The sequence below is a fragment of the Acomys minous genome, assembly GCF_964271855.1.
Source record: "Acomys minous genome assembly, chromosome: 8".
NCBI lineage: Eukaryota > Metazoa > Chordata > Mammalia > Rodentia > Muridae > Acomys > Acomys minous.
The window spans coordinates 92,183,186-92,199,917 of NC_140489.1; the positions used below are offsets into that span (position 1 = coordinate 92,183,186).

General features: G+C 42.2%; 1 long non-coding RNA gene across 1 annotated transcript in view; it reads right to left on the reverse strand.

Moving 5' to 3' along the window:
* LOC311603369 overlaps positions 1-16,732 on the reverse strand; it is a 225,862-nt gene that overhangs the window by 198,765 nt on the left and 10,365 nt on the right. The gene's annotated exons all lie outside the window — the stretch shown is intronic.

Consider the following 16,732-nt stretch of genomic DNA (forward strand, 5'->3'; position numbering starts at 1 on the left):
ATGCTGTTTATTTCTGAGAGATGAAAGACTTCTTTTTAAGCTTACAGTCATTTTCCTTGCTGTGTGTGGGTTTTTTTTTTTTTTTTTTTTTGTCAGTTATAGGTTTTGCCAGGAATCAGTAGATCTTCTTAATGTAAAGCATCTGTGCTAAGGGCTTGGGTTTCAACCCAGACATTCTGAGCTTCTAATCTCATCAGACTGTCTAAGGGGCAATAATGACTATTTCCCCTCAGTAGAAACAAACAAACAAACAAACAAAAAATCAACCCAATTCTAGATAGCAAGAATGACTCTCAAAGTGATAACAGTAAGACCTGAAGACCATCAACTGACAAAGACGTGTTGCAGATTAAAGGATCTTGCGCTTTAAGTTTCATGTGAGTTTAAACCCCAGCTCTATGATACACTATACAGCATGACTTTGTCAGGCCATATTAAACCCGAATTTTGCTTTCTACCTCTGTAAACAGTGGGTGATAATCCCTGATTTACATCATTCACAAATAATGTTTTAATAGTATTAACAGCATAACAGGAAGTTTGACATGACAGCATTTGGTCCCTCCACCTCAGTAAGATGACACTGAGCAAAAGATGCTCTAGTTCTGAATCCCACTGACAAACTCTCTAACATCTAGGGTAAACTCTTACAATTAGAGTCACAATGACAATCAGCAGAAGTGAAAACAGTAAAACAATTTTCATCCACTAAAGACTCTCTATGGGTCTCTCATCTCCTGCTTCCTTACCACAGGAACACAGTGTGTGTGTGTATATGTGTGTGTGTGTGTGTATGTGTGTGTATGTGTGTGTGTGTGTGTAGAACAGATAGTGCTCCATGGGTCTGAGCTGTAGAATTCTAACACCCATTCCACTGGAGGCTAAGTCAGTGGGAAATCATGATACAACTCCAGTACTCTCCCAGTTTTCCCAATACCAAGACAAATCTATGACATAATCGCTCTTTCCCAGTGGCTTCTTTCTGGTCCATTCATTCATCCCAGAAACATTTTAGCTAAGGGCTTGACTAGAGTTTTTTTTGCATTGAACTGAGTTCTGAGCCCAACATCATCCTCAAACTAATAAGAATGACCTTTGGTAACTGGAAAATGTCACAAATATCAGAAAGTTAAAGCATATCCCTTGTTTCAAAATGGTCTGAAAATATAGAAAAAAAAAAGATGAATGTCTTCTCTCAATAAATCCCTAAACATCCCAAGTACTATTTTTAAATAATCTACACAGGGGATGTCATTAAGTTGCAGATATCTTCCGTCTCAGGTTTGTTTCCTTCCTGTATGCTATCAATGGGTCCTCATATATAGAGATCTGATGTCCAAGGTGGGAGTATTAGGAGATTCCTAGGAAGTTTAAGTTTCCTAAAGCTGTTGAAGGTGTGCCCTTGAAGAATCTGGTATAAGGTCTCTCTCCTCTCCTCCCTTTTTCCCCTTTCCTCCTCATTTTCTCATTCTTAGTTTCTCTGTGTGTCTCTCTCTGTATCTCTCAGTGTCTACGTCCCTCTCTGTGTCTATGTCCCTCTCTGTCTCTCTCTGTCCTTTCTATGTTTCTTTTTCTATCTCTGTGTGTATATGTCTCTCTATGTGTGTCTCTCTTGCTGTTTCTCTGTGTCTCTGTCTATCTCTCTGTCTTTGTCTCTCTCCCTCCGTCTCTTTGACTCTCTTTCTCTGTCTCTCTCTCTCTCTCCCCCCTCCATCCATCCATCAATCCTCCATTCTCTCTCTGCCCCTGTCCTACCATCCTATGCTAGAGATGTAACTGCTGGCTCTAACATGCTCCCATCATGATGTGATGAAATAGCTATGCTTACCACCACCTGGCCTTCAGAACTATGAGCCAAAATAGCCCTTTCTTTACTTCCTAAGTACCTTGTGTCAGGCATTTAATTATAATGATGGAAAACTCTACACAGGCAAAGAAGCACCTATTAGAAAAGGGTTCACCAGTTTAAGTTTAAAGACTACTAGAGGAAAGAGGAAGAGATAAAGGAAGATATGAGAACAGAAGGCTACAGAGCAGGTGAACCCAAGTGATGTGTTCAACTCTCAAGCCCAACAAAGGAAAGAATGAATGAGTGAACACCCTTGGGTTAGGGACCTTATGAGTCCATGAGCTCCTGAGAGGATCCCATTTCCCTGCATCCAACAGTAGCTGTTAGGTTCCTCCACTTACAACGTCAAGACCTGCCTCCTAACGAGAGAGTAAAGAACATGAAAATGTTTCAACCTAGTCCTGGTGGCTAGTTGTGTGACCCTCAAGGGGAGCTACCTCACCCCTGTTCTGGCCCAGCCTGGTTTCTCCATAAAGACTCCCTGCTATGTTTTATGGTAAATCATAATTTTATAAGAAACACTCACAGTTAACATAATCTTTGATACTGTGACAATGCTTTGGAGCTCTAGATGGGGGACTAAATTATCCCTGTTTCAGACAGGAAATCAAACATGATTCTAAGTGGACCAGTAGCAATGAGATCACACATAGATGCTGAGCCATGTGACCCATGATCTAAGCTTATTCCCATGTGCAATTTCTATCACCGTGATGGGATGCAGCACTAGCTCCTCATCTATGTCCTGGGCTGTATGACCATGAGATGCTAAAATCTAGTAAATAATTTTCACTTTGTCCTGGGACTTTCAAATCAATTATCAACAGCTATAATTACCTAAAGAAAATTGTTTGCCAAACGTAACACCATACTTTTAGTTCTAGAAAAGCTAAGTGATTTACCTTAATGTAAAAATAAAAGAATCGAGTTATATATACACTTAACTACTTTTTGTTGGTGGTGGTGGTTTTTTTTTTTTGTTTGTTTGTCTGTTTTCTTTTGTTTTGATTTGATTTTGATTTTTTATTTAGGTTTTAATCAATGACCTGGTACTATCAATTACTGTGCAAGAATATTTCTGATCTTTGAACCTATAGATGAAAGTCTGAAAATTATTCCTTTGTATAATAATTTCCAAGCATCCAAGTAAGAGAAACTAGATTTCTAAGATCCAGGTAACAAATCTTTTCTTTTAGTCAAATAAAAATGTGCTTAGCATAATATTTTTCTCTTCATTTAAACCTTCTTCTTAGCCATTTTTCATGACATTTCATGCATATCCAGGAAAGTATTTCATGCAAAAACTTGCAGTTTTGCATATTGTAAATTTATCCATCAGGTGTGATTATGCAGGTAAAGAAATGCTCTTTCTGCATAACAATAAGCTACAGAATGGTCCACTTCAAAGCAAGCAGTCTAATGAAATGGTAATGATTTCATTAATGTATCAAGCCATGTCTAATTCCTCTCAAGGAACATAAGACAATTTACATTTACCCTGAATGCATAATAAGTAAATAGTCAAATTGGCAACAGATTAAAGAGTTCTCTACAATCAGAGTCCTGATACAGACATTGTTGCAAAATCATTAGAAATTGTTGCAAAATGCCATGAATTGGGGTATAATGTTGAAATACTAGAAGCACTCTTTTTAAAGATAATTATACATGAGGTAAATAATTAAAACAAAATTCATGAGATTACGTATTAAATGTTTTGTATTCACAGCTGCTCATCAGATCCCTGATATAAAGTTCAAAATCCTTTCTTCATATCCCTTTATACATTGTCACTGAGACACTCAGGTAGACAGTGACCAGAGGAAAAGGAGCTATGGTCAGAGAGACAAAGAGAGCCAGAGGTACAGAAATCAAGAGACAATAGTGTGGCAGAAGGTCTCTGAAACAGGCAAATTAGCACATCATTTCACTTTTACCTCGTGACTATTATGTGGTGAGCGTTTGAATATTCTGCAGAATGCTCACATTGAAATATACCTGTGAGGTAACAATATTTGGAGGTAGTGGTTTTGAGAGATGATTGGGTCATGAGGGTAGAGTCTTATAGAAAGAGGCCACTGGAGCTAGGGGAATGCTCTCTTGGTAAAGTGCCTGCTAGGTAAATATGAAGTCCAGAGGTCAGATCCCCGGGACCCTGGAGAAAAGATGGGTGTGGTGGTGCACGCCACTAATTCCAACATGGGGTGTAGAGACTGGCAGATCGCTGGGTCTAGCTGGCCAACTCCATGAGCTCTATACTCAGTGATAGATATTACCTCAAAAATATTAGGTAAAGGGTGGTTGAGGAAGACACCTAATGACAACTCTAGCCTCTGCAAGCATACACAAACACAGACACACACACACACACACCCCGCAACCATGCACCAGAGAACTAGCTAGGCTAACGCTCTTTCTACCATGTGGTGATTCAAGAAGTCCATAATCTGACAAGAAGTGACACTCACCAGGGCCTGAGGGTATTTGCAGCTGGGTCTTGCATACCAATTCACAGATCTCTGAAAAATCAATTCTGCTGCTTAGAATCTACCAAGTCTGCAATGCCTTCAACAACAGCCTGAAATACAGCAGATCCCATATCATCTGTACTGTTGTCTCCCCCTTTTTACAGAGGAGAAAATAACGGCTTAAAAAGAAGGCCAGCCAATGTCCTAACAGTTACCATCAGAGAACCGAACAGAGGGCTGCCTTGTATCTCACCCCTAAGTTCATGCTCTTCACCCCATCGATGCTGGGGATGTTCCCAGGAGAGTAATTTCCACAGAGAGTAAAGGCTATCAGATCTGCATGAATAAAGACTAGTTTTGAGGGTCACAAACTGGCAGTAATATTTCCTGGAGCAAGTGTGTAGACGCCACAAGCAAATGGACCTTGTTGTAAAGGGTGAAATGAGAAACAACGGATGGAAACACTCCGAGGCACTCTTCTGACAAGTGTGCAACAGGAGACCAAGGAGTAGCGCAGTTCAAAGGTCCTTGCTTTGAGATGGGAATAAAGATGAAAGCAAGAGGAGAGAGTATGGATGAAGCAAGGACCCAGGGGAAGTGTGCAGCATCTGGAGGGAAGCTGGCCTTGAGAGGAAGAGGGCAGGGCAGGAGAATACAGTAAAGTAAGGAGTCAGGGAGTCTGATATGGAGTGCAGAGCAAAGAGAGTGCTCTCTTCCGAACAGCACGTTCAAAAGAGGTAGACAGAATGCAGCCATTTTGGCTTCAAGTCCTCCGAGCCAGGAGATGAGAAGCAGCTTTCATCAGTAAAATAACTGCTAGATGATGTCTCCTTCATGTTCAGACATCTAAGACAAAAGTAGTTGACACGCGCCAGGGAGAGAGCATCACAAGGCAGCTAAGTGAAAATGTGGGACTCTGAAGCAGAAAAACGAGTTTAGTCTCCCACAGATTAAAGCCAACTGCCACTTACCCAGCACTTGCTCAGCACAGACAAAAGCCCAAGAGTGGTGACTCTGGAATATGGGATGCAGAGCCTAATGGGAAGATCAAGGCATGACCCAAGATGTGTGCTCTGAAAGGAGGACCAAAATGGGGAACAAACACTGAGGATAAATCATTACGCCACCTCCAGGGCCTTCCTTGTAGGAGGATTGGCACTCTTATATGTTGTTAGCTGGATTAGTTGATTCTGTATGAGGGAAGAGGGTTTGGAGAGGAAGGGACAGGTGGTCTATGAAAGACGAACAGCCTGCTTTCAGGCAGAGGTGGAGGGCAGTTGCAGTCTATAACCAGTCTGGTTAGGAGAGCCATTAAACACCCCTCCTGGAGATGATTTAAATATTCACCCTCCTTAGCCAAAAAATTGACAGGACATAGAGTCATCTTTGAGGCAACAGATGTGAACTTCTTGGCCTAGAGAGGCACATGGTGAGTCAGCTTTGGGTTGCTGAACCACGCTAAAGCTTCTGGCAAAACACAGCCGTTGGAAATCAGTTCCGAGAACCACAGAGTCTGTCCAGGGGTTCTCTTGAGTCCAGAGAAAGAAAACTTTATTTCCTTTTAGAAAAGCTGCATTTCTATGGTCTTCTCTGTGACCTTGATGGCTCAGGTTCCCCAAAACTAATTTCTAAATGGAATAGGCAGGTATACAGCTTAAATATGCACCCCCACCCCACCCCCGCTGAGCATCATTGCACCACAGAGTAAGGGAAGTAAACCACTGTGCTGTGGCAGGGGCCAGCTCACTGCTGTAGAAAGCCATTGTGATGGCATTTCTCAGAGCTGAAACAGAAAGCGCTGCCATCCTTTCATCCCAGTGCCTGTTGGCTTTATATTTCTTCATTTGCCTTTAAACTTGGTCAGTCAGGACAAGCAAGGTGAAATGGTTCAGTGGGAAAGTTGCTTGCCATGAAGCCTCATGCTGGAGCTAGATCCTCGGAGCACGAAGAGTAGAAAGAGAGAGTCTCCCATACATGTGTGTATACAATAGATAGTTTTTAAAATTTTTTTAATTAATTTATTCTTGTTACATCTCAATGGTTATCCCATCCCTTGTATCCTCCCATTCTTCCCTCCCTCCCATTTTCCCCCTTATTCCCCTCCCCTATGACTGTTCCTGAGGGGGATTTCCTCCCCCTTTATATGCTCATAGGGTATCAAGTCTCTTCTTGGTAACCTGCTGTCCTTCCTCTGAGGGCCGCCAGGTCTCCCCCTCCAGGGGACATGGTCAAATATGAGGCACCAGAGTTCATGTGAAAGTCATATCCCACTCTCCACTCAACTGTGGAGAATGTCCTGTCCATTGGCTAGATCTGGGTAGGGGTTTAAAGTTTACTGCCTGTATTGTACTTGGCTGGTGCCTTAGTAATTTAAGTGTTGCCGATCTGTCAGGACCCCTCCAGTGGAGTCTGTGTGACAAACGTTACCACAGAACCGGGGCGACAACCTCTACTCATAGAGAGAGCCTCCTGAAAACGGGTCTGATGTTCTTGCCAGGAGTAGCTAATTACAGTCTTCCTCCTTTTTTTCTCTTCACTCATTGTGAGGGAACATTCTGACTGTTTTCTCTTTCCATCTTTGTTTTTATTTTTTATCAAAAAACTTTTCAGATGTAACTGTGTTACTAGGTAACCCTTTACTTGAAACTGCAACCAAGAGTCATTCAGTCAAGTTTACCACTAAGTTCCATTCCACTTGCTAATGAAAACATGGCTAAGAATTAATCATAATTCATATTATGATTTACAAATAAAAATTTGAGTAAAGCTCCAGATAACGGTGGATAAGCTAAGAAAAAAAAATTGTCTTGACTCACAGATGTTTGACATAATGAGAGAGCAGTGACCTTTGACAAAGAGGACGCATGCACTGATACCAATCTAATGACTTATGAATGATCGTTCAAGATTGATGATAACATAATTACACTACATTCTGTATTTTAAGTTGTATGGAAAAATAATGTAACCATGAATAAATGCCCCGTTTTAAAATGTGTATATAAACCTGGCTTGCTTGTCTCCAAAATACACTCAGATGCAGACTCAATCCTGAGTTGGTCTGTTTGTCACTCGACTATCTTTGCCTACCAACACTTCAATGGGCCTATACCCAACTGAGACAGTCTGAGACACCAACCACTATGCATAAGAATATATCTTATTGTGATTGTAATTTCCATTTCACTTGCCAAGAAGCAAGTTGTAGGCTTCTTACTTTTCCCTTAATTAAAAAGTTAGGCCTTTTGTTTTAGTAATTATTTTCCTGCTTGTAAAGATTTGGTGGCTCCTTTAAAAAGTCCCAGCTTTACCATTGTAGATTTATCTGCACACAGTATTTTAACTCATCTACAGTGTTTGATTATATGTGAAACAGACTAAAATGGGTTTAAGTTAGATACAATTCTGATTTTCCTTCTGGTGAAGGAACTTGGCTGTTCCAGTATCAAATCCTAAATCATAAAGTCCTGTATGCATTGGAAATGAGTTTTATGTTTTGTTTTCCCCTGATCTGCTTGTACATCCATAAACTAGTGACCTACTGACTTGGCTGTGATAGTTTTATGGTTAATGACATCTACTGAGGGAAATCTCTACTTCTTCTTCTTCATTACATCTCTTGGACATTTTCTCTCCATCTTTCATTCTTTCACAGAAACTTTATTATTGCCTTTCAGTCCCTTCCTTCCAAAAAGTGTGGCATATTAAGTGTGAACAGAAAGCCAGACAGTTTATATTTAGACAACATGATGCTAATATGGGAATCCAGTATGAGGCAGCTAAAACATGTCTGACAATGAAGATGGAGGGGACTATGAGTCAGCTTAAGGTGGCTAACATTAAATATGCAGGAACACACGGCAAACGTTGATGTAATATGTCATGTAAATTAATGCTGCTTTTATGGGGTTTTGTATGAACATGGCTTGAGGTCAGAAATAAGTGCCTTTACCTCCCTCCAGTACCTTCCCCAAGCCAGCATCTATATGCAAATCTCCGTGTGTGCCTGTGCCTGTGCCTGTGCCTGCTTGTGGGTGGCCTGTGTGCCCGCCATATGCCTGGGTACCTGTCAGCGTCTGCCTGCATAGTGAACTGGGTGTGGGTAAAGTATGTCTTATCTGCCTATGACTCCTCCCATTCTCATCAACCTCTGTGCCCCTCTCCTGTTCCTAGTTTCAAGGCTTGTGCTTCACAGCCTAAAATATATAATTAACTTACACATTAAACATTTATGACAGGAAGACTTTATCACAATCTGTTTTTGTTCGGGGTTTTGCTTATTAGAGTCAGGGTGCTTGTTACATTATACAGACTGGCCTGATACATGGAATCCAGGCTGGCCACAAGCACTTGGAGATTCTCTTGATTTGACTTCCTGAGGGCTAGGGTTACAGGTATGTCACCACATCCAGCACCCTAATCTATTGACTTTAGTGGCTTTATCAAAGTCTTCTGGGTTTTCAGATATATACTGGAACATTATGAGGCTGAGGGACACCTCAGTGGCAGAGTGCTTGCTTAGCAAACAAGGGCCTTAGGTTCAGTACCAAACACTGCAAATAAAGTATATCATCATCTAAAATACGGTTTTAGCATCAAAGACTTAGAGCAATTATTTCATTCCACAATGTCTCACCTTCACTCAGGTCCCTCTGATTACAAGAAAAGGACATTTTCCACATAGTTCTTGATCGTTTCTGTGAGTCAGAGTCTCCTTGTATAACCCAGGCTGTCTTCAACTTTATCATCTTCCTGCCACAGGATTCTGCGTACTGGGATAACACCTCATCTCTGGGCCACGGCACCTTGTTCAGCTCCCAATTTTAACTGTCCCTTTTCCCCACTTAGTGCTTAGCATTGATTTTCAGTTGTTAGTATTGTTTAACTATTATATTTGGGCCTCTGTAGCTTTTAGGTCATTTGGGGGCATTGTTATTAGGGACTGACACTGAATTCATCAAAGTTTTCTCAGCATTTGCTGGGGTGCATGGGTGTTCTACCTTGGTTTCGTTAGCAAATGAATGTTTACGTATTTAACTGGCATTATGCCTTTGTTTAATGGTAAGCAACTCCCCATTTCTGCTACATTCCCTGCAGCTTGGGTCCAGTAACCCTGAATAGGGGTGGCAAGGGTTTGAAGAAAGGACAGGCACATATATACAAAAATTGTGTTGTACGCTTTGATGGAGCCACCCTGGTACTACACTTGGCACTAGGAACCTCAGTGTATTTACTACATAATATGGGGGCGAGGTCAGGTTAGGTAGTCTCTGTGAGAGGTCTGTATAGGTGAGCAATAGGCCATAAACACCCAGGAGAAGAAGAAAGCTTTGGTTGCTAGTTTTTTTTGGGGGGGGGGGGTATTTTGTTTTGTCTGTTTTTTTGTACACAGTAATCAATCATCATTAAAACTGGTACTTGGACTGAGGTAGTTTTGCCTTTCAGAGTCTGACCCAAATGGGGACCAACATTGCCAGTTCCCATGGGTTAGAGACCCTGGAGTCATGGCTGTGTCCATGTCAACAACATACAAGACTCAGGACTTTGCTCTTCAAGGGTTTTCCCCATTCTCTGTGCCAATCATCACTTATTATCCTTTGGATGCATTGTTGGAACAGGCTGACATATTTACCACTTCTGCATTTATATTCATGAATGCAGTTGGGTTTTGTTGTTGCTGTTGTTGTTTTGGTTGTGTTGAATAGATCGATTGCCACAGAAGACACTAGAAAGATAATTAAAGGCCCAGCGTTGGAGAGTCATCAGAAACTGAAGTGCTCACAGCTGCATTTCATCCAACCTTTAAATAGCAAATAATTGCATTGCTTTCTGACCCAGTGATTTTCAAACTTGGCTATGAATAAGAATCATCTAGGAAAGTCGGAGAAAAGAAACAGAAAAGAACAGAGGCCCCACCCTTGCCTACTCCAGTGAGCCTGGGTCTCCGTGGTCTTCTCTGGCTTTCCAGGTGATTCTGACCCATGAAACAATTTGAGAACTATTGTTCTAAAATGTTTACAGAGCTCTGAGTTCATTTTGTGCAGCCAGACCAACTTTAATACCAAAATATGAAGAAACTACAAAACTGAGCCTTCTTTCTTTTTAAAATCACTTCCCCGTTTAAAACTTTTGAGAAGTTTTATTCCATTGGAACCTCAACTAAACTCCAAATTCCTTTCTCTAGCCCACAGGAGGTTCCACATGACATAATATATACAGAATGTCATGCTCGCGTGACCTCATCTTTCTATGCCACAGCTTCTTGGGACCTGATCAGATGACATGAACTGGGTCTACCTTATGGTCCTGGCTCTTCCTCTCACCTGTAATCCCTTCCTTGAGGTGGGTTCTGCTCCAAGGGAGACCCCAATGGTTCTCCCATCACTCAGAATACTGGGTAACATTTCACCCATTATATAAAAGGGCCCATATTGGCACAAGACACCTCAACACCAAGTTCTCAGCACAAAGGAGATCTATCTGCCCCAGAGGCACAAAGGCAAGCATAGGGGACAAAGACAGGACATAGGGGACAAGGGAGAATGGGATGGGATATTTGTCCTAAAGGGGGGGACAAAGGACTGCCTCTGGACAGAGAGGAGACAGACATGCCCATAGGCAAACGACAATTTATAAAGGTAAAGGGGGAAGTCCTGTGTTAGGAGGAGGTGTTTCATTTTAATTGGGCATGTTAATTAGGTGAGCCAAACGGGGATTTTGATTTCTAGAATTTGGTAGTCAGCCTGAGGAACAGACCTCAGTGGCTAGCTTCAGGACTATAATCTAATGGGTTTTAGCAAGGGGGGGTAGGGGGGAGAAGGACAAGTCCTGCCTGAGCCATGTTTGCCATGCTCAGGCTGGCTTAGTGTCCCCTCAGTATCACTACCTGATGTTTCCTACTTTATGTCATTGCTCAGTTCTTATCATTCCCAAGCCCACAACCCAACCGGCTCAGCAGAGAGGAGCTCACTTTCTCGACCTTTGGATACAAAATTAGTTTTAAACTAAATTCTCAGCACAGGACCATGACACCTAGAGAGAATTGATTCCCTTATGAGTCTCGGGTTTCTGGGAGATTCGATGTGGTCTAGTTTGAATCCAACACCCAGAGCCTGGTATAAAGTGCATGCTCGGGACACAACCCCTGGATAAGGAAATGAATGTTTGTTGCTCTTTCCTCAGCTCCACAAAGTATTCATAATAAAGAACTGACGGTCTAAATATTTCTCTTAAAGGTTGTAGAGATCTCTGAAGACGGCTAAGTCTGGCCTGTGGAAGCAAGTTCCAATAGGTGGGAAATTATAAACATGTTCTACTAAAAGCGTGACCACCCATAGAACCATGGTAAATCCTTTAGCAAAGTGAGTTGTAAATGGTCACCTGATTTTAGACCTCTGCCTTCGAACGGGCTCACCTTCATTCTCCTTACTGTATAGATAAAGCTTATCAGCAACAGAAGAAAAGATGAACTTAGGCTAAGAAGGCTAAAAGAGGGTAAGTGAGAGAGAGAAAATGCACAAGATGAACTAGGGCAATTTCAGCAAACTCTGGAGACAGGGAGAAAATAATCTCAAGGAGCCCATTGTTAGACCTCAAAACCAATTCCCCAGTGTATAGAGGCATGATGTGTGTGTGGCAGGGAGTCAGGGAGTAGATGTCATCATCGAGATGATTCTGGCTTTTTGTACCTATGCATTCTGCTGATGGATTATGACAAAATGTAGCTCTGAGGTGTGGGGAACAGACAGTGGAGGCAGTACAGAAGCAGGACAAGAATGAGGGAGGCGCCATTCGGGAAGGAATGGCACACTGAGGGCAGGGAACGAGCCACCGTCCTGTTTGCTCTACAATTTTGTACACGTCAGATGAAGACTGGAGAGGCCAGCAATCTACCAACTCCACACACAGAGTTAGGGATGGAGGGGATTGGGCAAAGCCCAGATCTGTCTTCCGGTCAGGTTGTCACCAACCACCTGGCAGACTGCATGATGCCAACCAGAGTGTTCTAGCAAATAGAGACAGGAGAATGGGAACGTCAGGTGCCCGTGGTGCTGACTCACAAGTCTAAACTGTTCACTCTTCTCTCAAGTGAGAGTTAAAGGTTCAAGGATGACATTGCTCAAAGGGATCCTTTCTTTTTAAAAGTTAGTAATTTAGTCTTCTGAAAAGGAACCTTTTTAGCATGGAAAAAATAATTTTGCCTCCCAGACTCCAAGGCCCAACAGGGAACAGACTCATCCTTGTGCGGTTTTTGCTCTTAATTAATTTAAGCAGCTGTCTATTGTCTCCAGAAAAACCATCCTGTGGGAGAATTTGGAAATTGATCTTTTTAAACATACTTTTTTCCCTCTAAGATGTACATAGAATTTATTCCACTGGATAAACTCCATGCATAGACTGTAGAGTATACAGGATTTTTGGAGGGTCACCAACCTGAGGCAGGTGACAACAGCAAAACACAAGTTCAGAGTCAAAGAAAACTGAAAACAGACCAAAAGAATGAGCCTAGCGTCTACCCTGAAGGCTCAGTCCCAGCTATGATGTGCTCTCCTCCCATTGTGAGGGAACGAGAGTTCATGGGCTCAGAGCCACGACTTGAGACAAGAGAGGGCTGTGGCAAAACTGTCCTGCACCTTCAGTAACAGATAGTTTAAAGAGGATACACAAGGTGGGGTGGGGGGAGTGTAGAGTGAGGAGGAGGAGGGAGGGACTCTGCAGCAGCCTTGCTAGTAAAAGAAATGATGATTCTCGGGAAATGCTTTCTTCTCTAAGCATAGCTGGAAACCTTTTGTTACAAATTATGTTTCATGGCAGGAGAGCTGGCTCAATGGTTATGAATGCAGGCTACTCTTCCAGAGGATCAGAGTTCAGTTTCCTATAACATATGGCAGTTCAGTATGCAGACTCTCTTGCTGATGCTGTAACCAGCTTTTCTAGTCTTATACTGGAGTGAGAATAAATGGCTCTCCAGAAATGCTCTAGATTAGGACTGCCAAGGCACCTGGCCTCAAGAACAAAGCTTTGTCGGCCCCTCAGGTAGACCACCAGCACCTGTTGTTAGATTGTTTTGACCACATTGCATAAGATTATTTACTAAACCACTTTTAATAGAGATAGACAGACAGGCAGACAAGATAGTAGGATGCATGGATAGATAGATGGATAGATAGGTAGATAGGTAGATAGATAGATAGATAGATAGATAGATAGATAGATACATAGATACATAGATACATAGATACATAGATACATAGATACATAGATACATAGATACATAGATACATAGATACATAGATAGATAGGTCTTTGTTCTCTTGATTCTGTTCCTCTAGAGCAGTGGTTCTCAACCTTCCTAATGCTGCAACCCTTTAGTACAATTCCTCATGCTGAGTGATTATTTCTATTTTTATTTTATTATCTTTAGGTGTATTGAGTGTTTTGCCTTCATGTATGTACACTATGTATGTGCCTGGTACTATCAGAGGCCAAAATGGGGGGAGGGGTCAGACGGCTCCAGGACACACCCCCTCCCAGAATTGTAGTGACAGTTGGGTGTTAGCCACAATGTGGGTCCTAGAAATCGAACCATGGTCCTCTGAAAGAGAAGCCAGTGCTCTTAACTACTGAGTAATCCCTGCAGCCCCCCAAAAAGTGTTTCTCACTGATGCTACCATACTTTCATTGTGGGACTTATGCTTCCAAAGACAGCATTTGACTCTCAGAATAGGGAGCCCAGTACCCTGAGGATATGGTCTGAGAGCTCAGCTGCTGACTTACACCTCTAGCTTGGTTGAAGTAATGGCTTCTCAACCCTGATGCAACTTAAGCATTGTACTTGGATTGACAGACAGTCTGTAGGTCGTTAGACAAAGTCATCTCACCAGTCTAATCGCCAATGTGCCAGCCTCAATGCAGAGACGCAAGAAACATGGCAACTTTGGGCTGTGTGAGTCCTCTGAATACTGGTAATATTGCAATAATGGGCCTGGCTTTTCCTTTTTGCTTATAATAAAATCAAGAAAAGTAACCTGAAGACAGAATTTCTAACTGAAAGGAGCTAGACTTTAATATTTGGGAAATTCTCAGCCTATCCATATAGGAAAATGTGAAAAGGTGTGGTTGACAGTGATAAGCCTATGGCTTGGAGAACATTTGTCAAGAAGAGTCTCTTGGGTGGGACCACGTTCTTCATCATGTACTCCATCAGGACCTTTTCAAGTTTAAATTGAAGGGCTTGAAGAAGAGAACTACAGAAAAGCTTTCATGTCAGACAGCACAGATCTCCTTCATCTACGAAAAAACTGTTCTTCCAGATGGGAAGAATTTTTAGAGGCAGCTTAGAGGGCATCAGAGCTGCCCCCCTTTGATCAGTAGGCGGTGGGAAGCCATCATACCACTTGTAACAGATCAGCCTCTACCCAAAGTCACAGACACCAGGCTGCCCAAAATCTTGGGGACTCCACACTACCCAGCTAAATCCTAGGCACTGGACTTCTGCTTGCCAGAGCTTTGGTGGGTGGATTGCCTCAGTGGACCTGATGGTTCAATTCTAATCTGAAGATAATTGTTTCTAAAACACAAAGTTTACTGGCTCTGCCCTGGTAAGGGTTAGGCTGACTTGGGAGTAATGGCTGCTTCCTACTTCCTACTTGTCCATTTCTACTTTTGGATTGAAAAATGCCTATCACACCTCTATCCCACCATTGCCTGTGGGAAGCACACTGTCAGTTTGCTTTGGCAGATTCACAGTCAAAGAGCAATTTGACCTCTGGATTGATTGTACTTTGAGTCTCACCGTTAACTGATGGAGGTGGTATTTAAATAAGAATTTGAATGTTAGGTTTCAGAGTTGATAGGGGAAGAGAGTAAGATTTTTCAGAACTGTTGGGACAGAATGGATATGTTTTGGGTGCAAGGGGGACATGAATCTGTTGGGCTGGGAGTGAGATGCCCCCAATTATGTATGTTAACTTCTAACCTTGAATATGATCATGTTTGAAGGTAGAGCCTTGGGAGCCATTTAGTTCATGGCAAAGGAGCCTGAAAACGAAACTAGAATCTTTATAGGAAGCAACGAGAGAAGCTTCGTTCTCTTGTCTCATTCACCATGAGTTGGAACTCTGAACCCTAAAGAGAACTCTCAGGAGAACCCAAGCATATTAGCACCTTAATCTTAAACTTCCAACCTCCTGGGAACTAAATCCCTGTTGTTTATAAGCTACTCAGTCCCTGGCACTTTGTTACAGCAGCACGAACTTCTGCAAACCATAACAAGTGAAGGAGAAAAAGTTCCACTGCAGAATGTCAAAACAGAGGCTGGAACACATTGGCACAGGAGACAACTTCCTGAACAGAACACTAACACACAGGCCTTAATGTCAACAATTAATAAATGGGACCTCATGAGGCTGAGACGCTTCTGTAAGGCAGGAGACACTGTCAACAGAACAAAACAACAGCCTACAGACTGGGAAAAGATCTTCACCAACCCTACATCTGACAAAGGTCTAATATCCAAAATATATAAAGAACTCAAGAAATTAAACACCACCAAACCAAATAACCCAATTGAGAAATGGGGCTGGGAACTAAACAGAGAATTCTCAACAGAGGAATATCAAATGGCTGAGAAACACTTAAAGAAATGCTCAACCGCCTTAGTCATCAGGAAAATGCAAATCAAAACAACTCTGAGATTCCATCTTATACCCATTAGAATGGCTAAGATCAAAAATTCAAGTGACACCACATGCTGGCAAGGATGTAGAGAGAGAGGAACACTCCTTCATTGCTGGTGGGAATGCAAACTAGTACAGCCACTTTGGAAATCTATCTGGTGTTATCTCAGAAAACTGGGAATAGGGCTTCTGCAAGACGCAGCTATTCCACTCCTTGGAATACACCCAGAAGATGATCCAGCACACAACAAGAAAATTTGCTCAACCATGTTCATAGCAGCCTTATTCATAATAGCCAGAACATGGAAACAGCCTAAGTGTTCCTCAGTAGAAGAATGGATAAAGAAACTGTGGTACATTTACACTATGGAATACTACTCAGCTATTAAAAACAAGGTGTTCCCAAAATTTGTGGACAAATGGACTGAACTAGAAATGATCATAATGAGTGAGTTAACCCAGAAGCAGAAAGAGTTAAATGGTATATACTCACTTATATCTGCATACTAGCCCAAGAGGCATGTCCCATGAAAGTCTTCACTAACCAGGAAACTGGGACAGAGGGGAGAATATCCTATTGGGACTCTAGATGGGAGAAGCATGGGAGAATGGCAAAGTTGAAGGATCCAGAGGATCCTAGAAATCTACAAGAAGAAAATTATGACAGGCAGACTTGGGCCCAGGGGTCCCGCTCAAACTATGGCACCAGCCAAGGACAATACAGGCGGTACACTTCA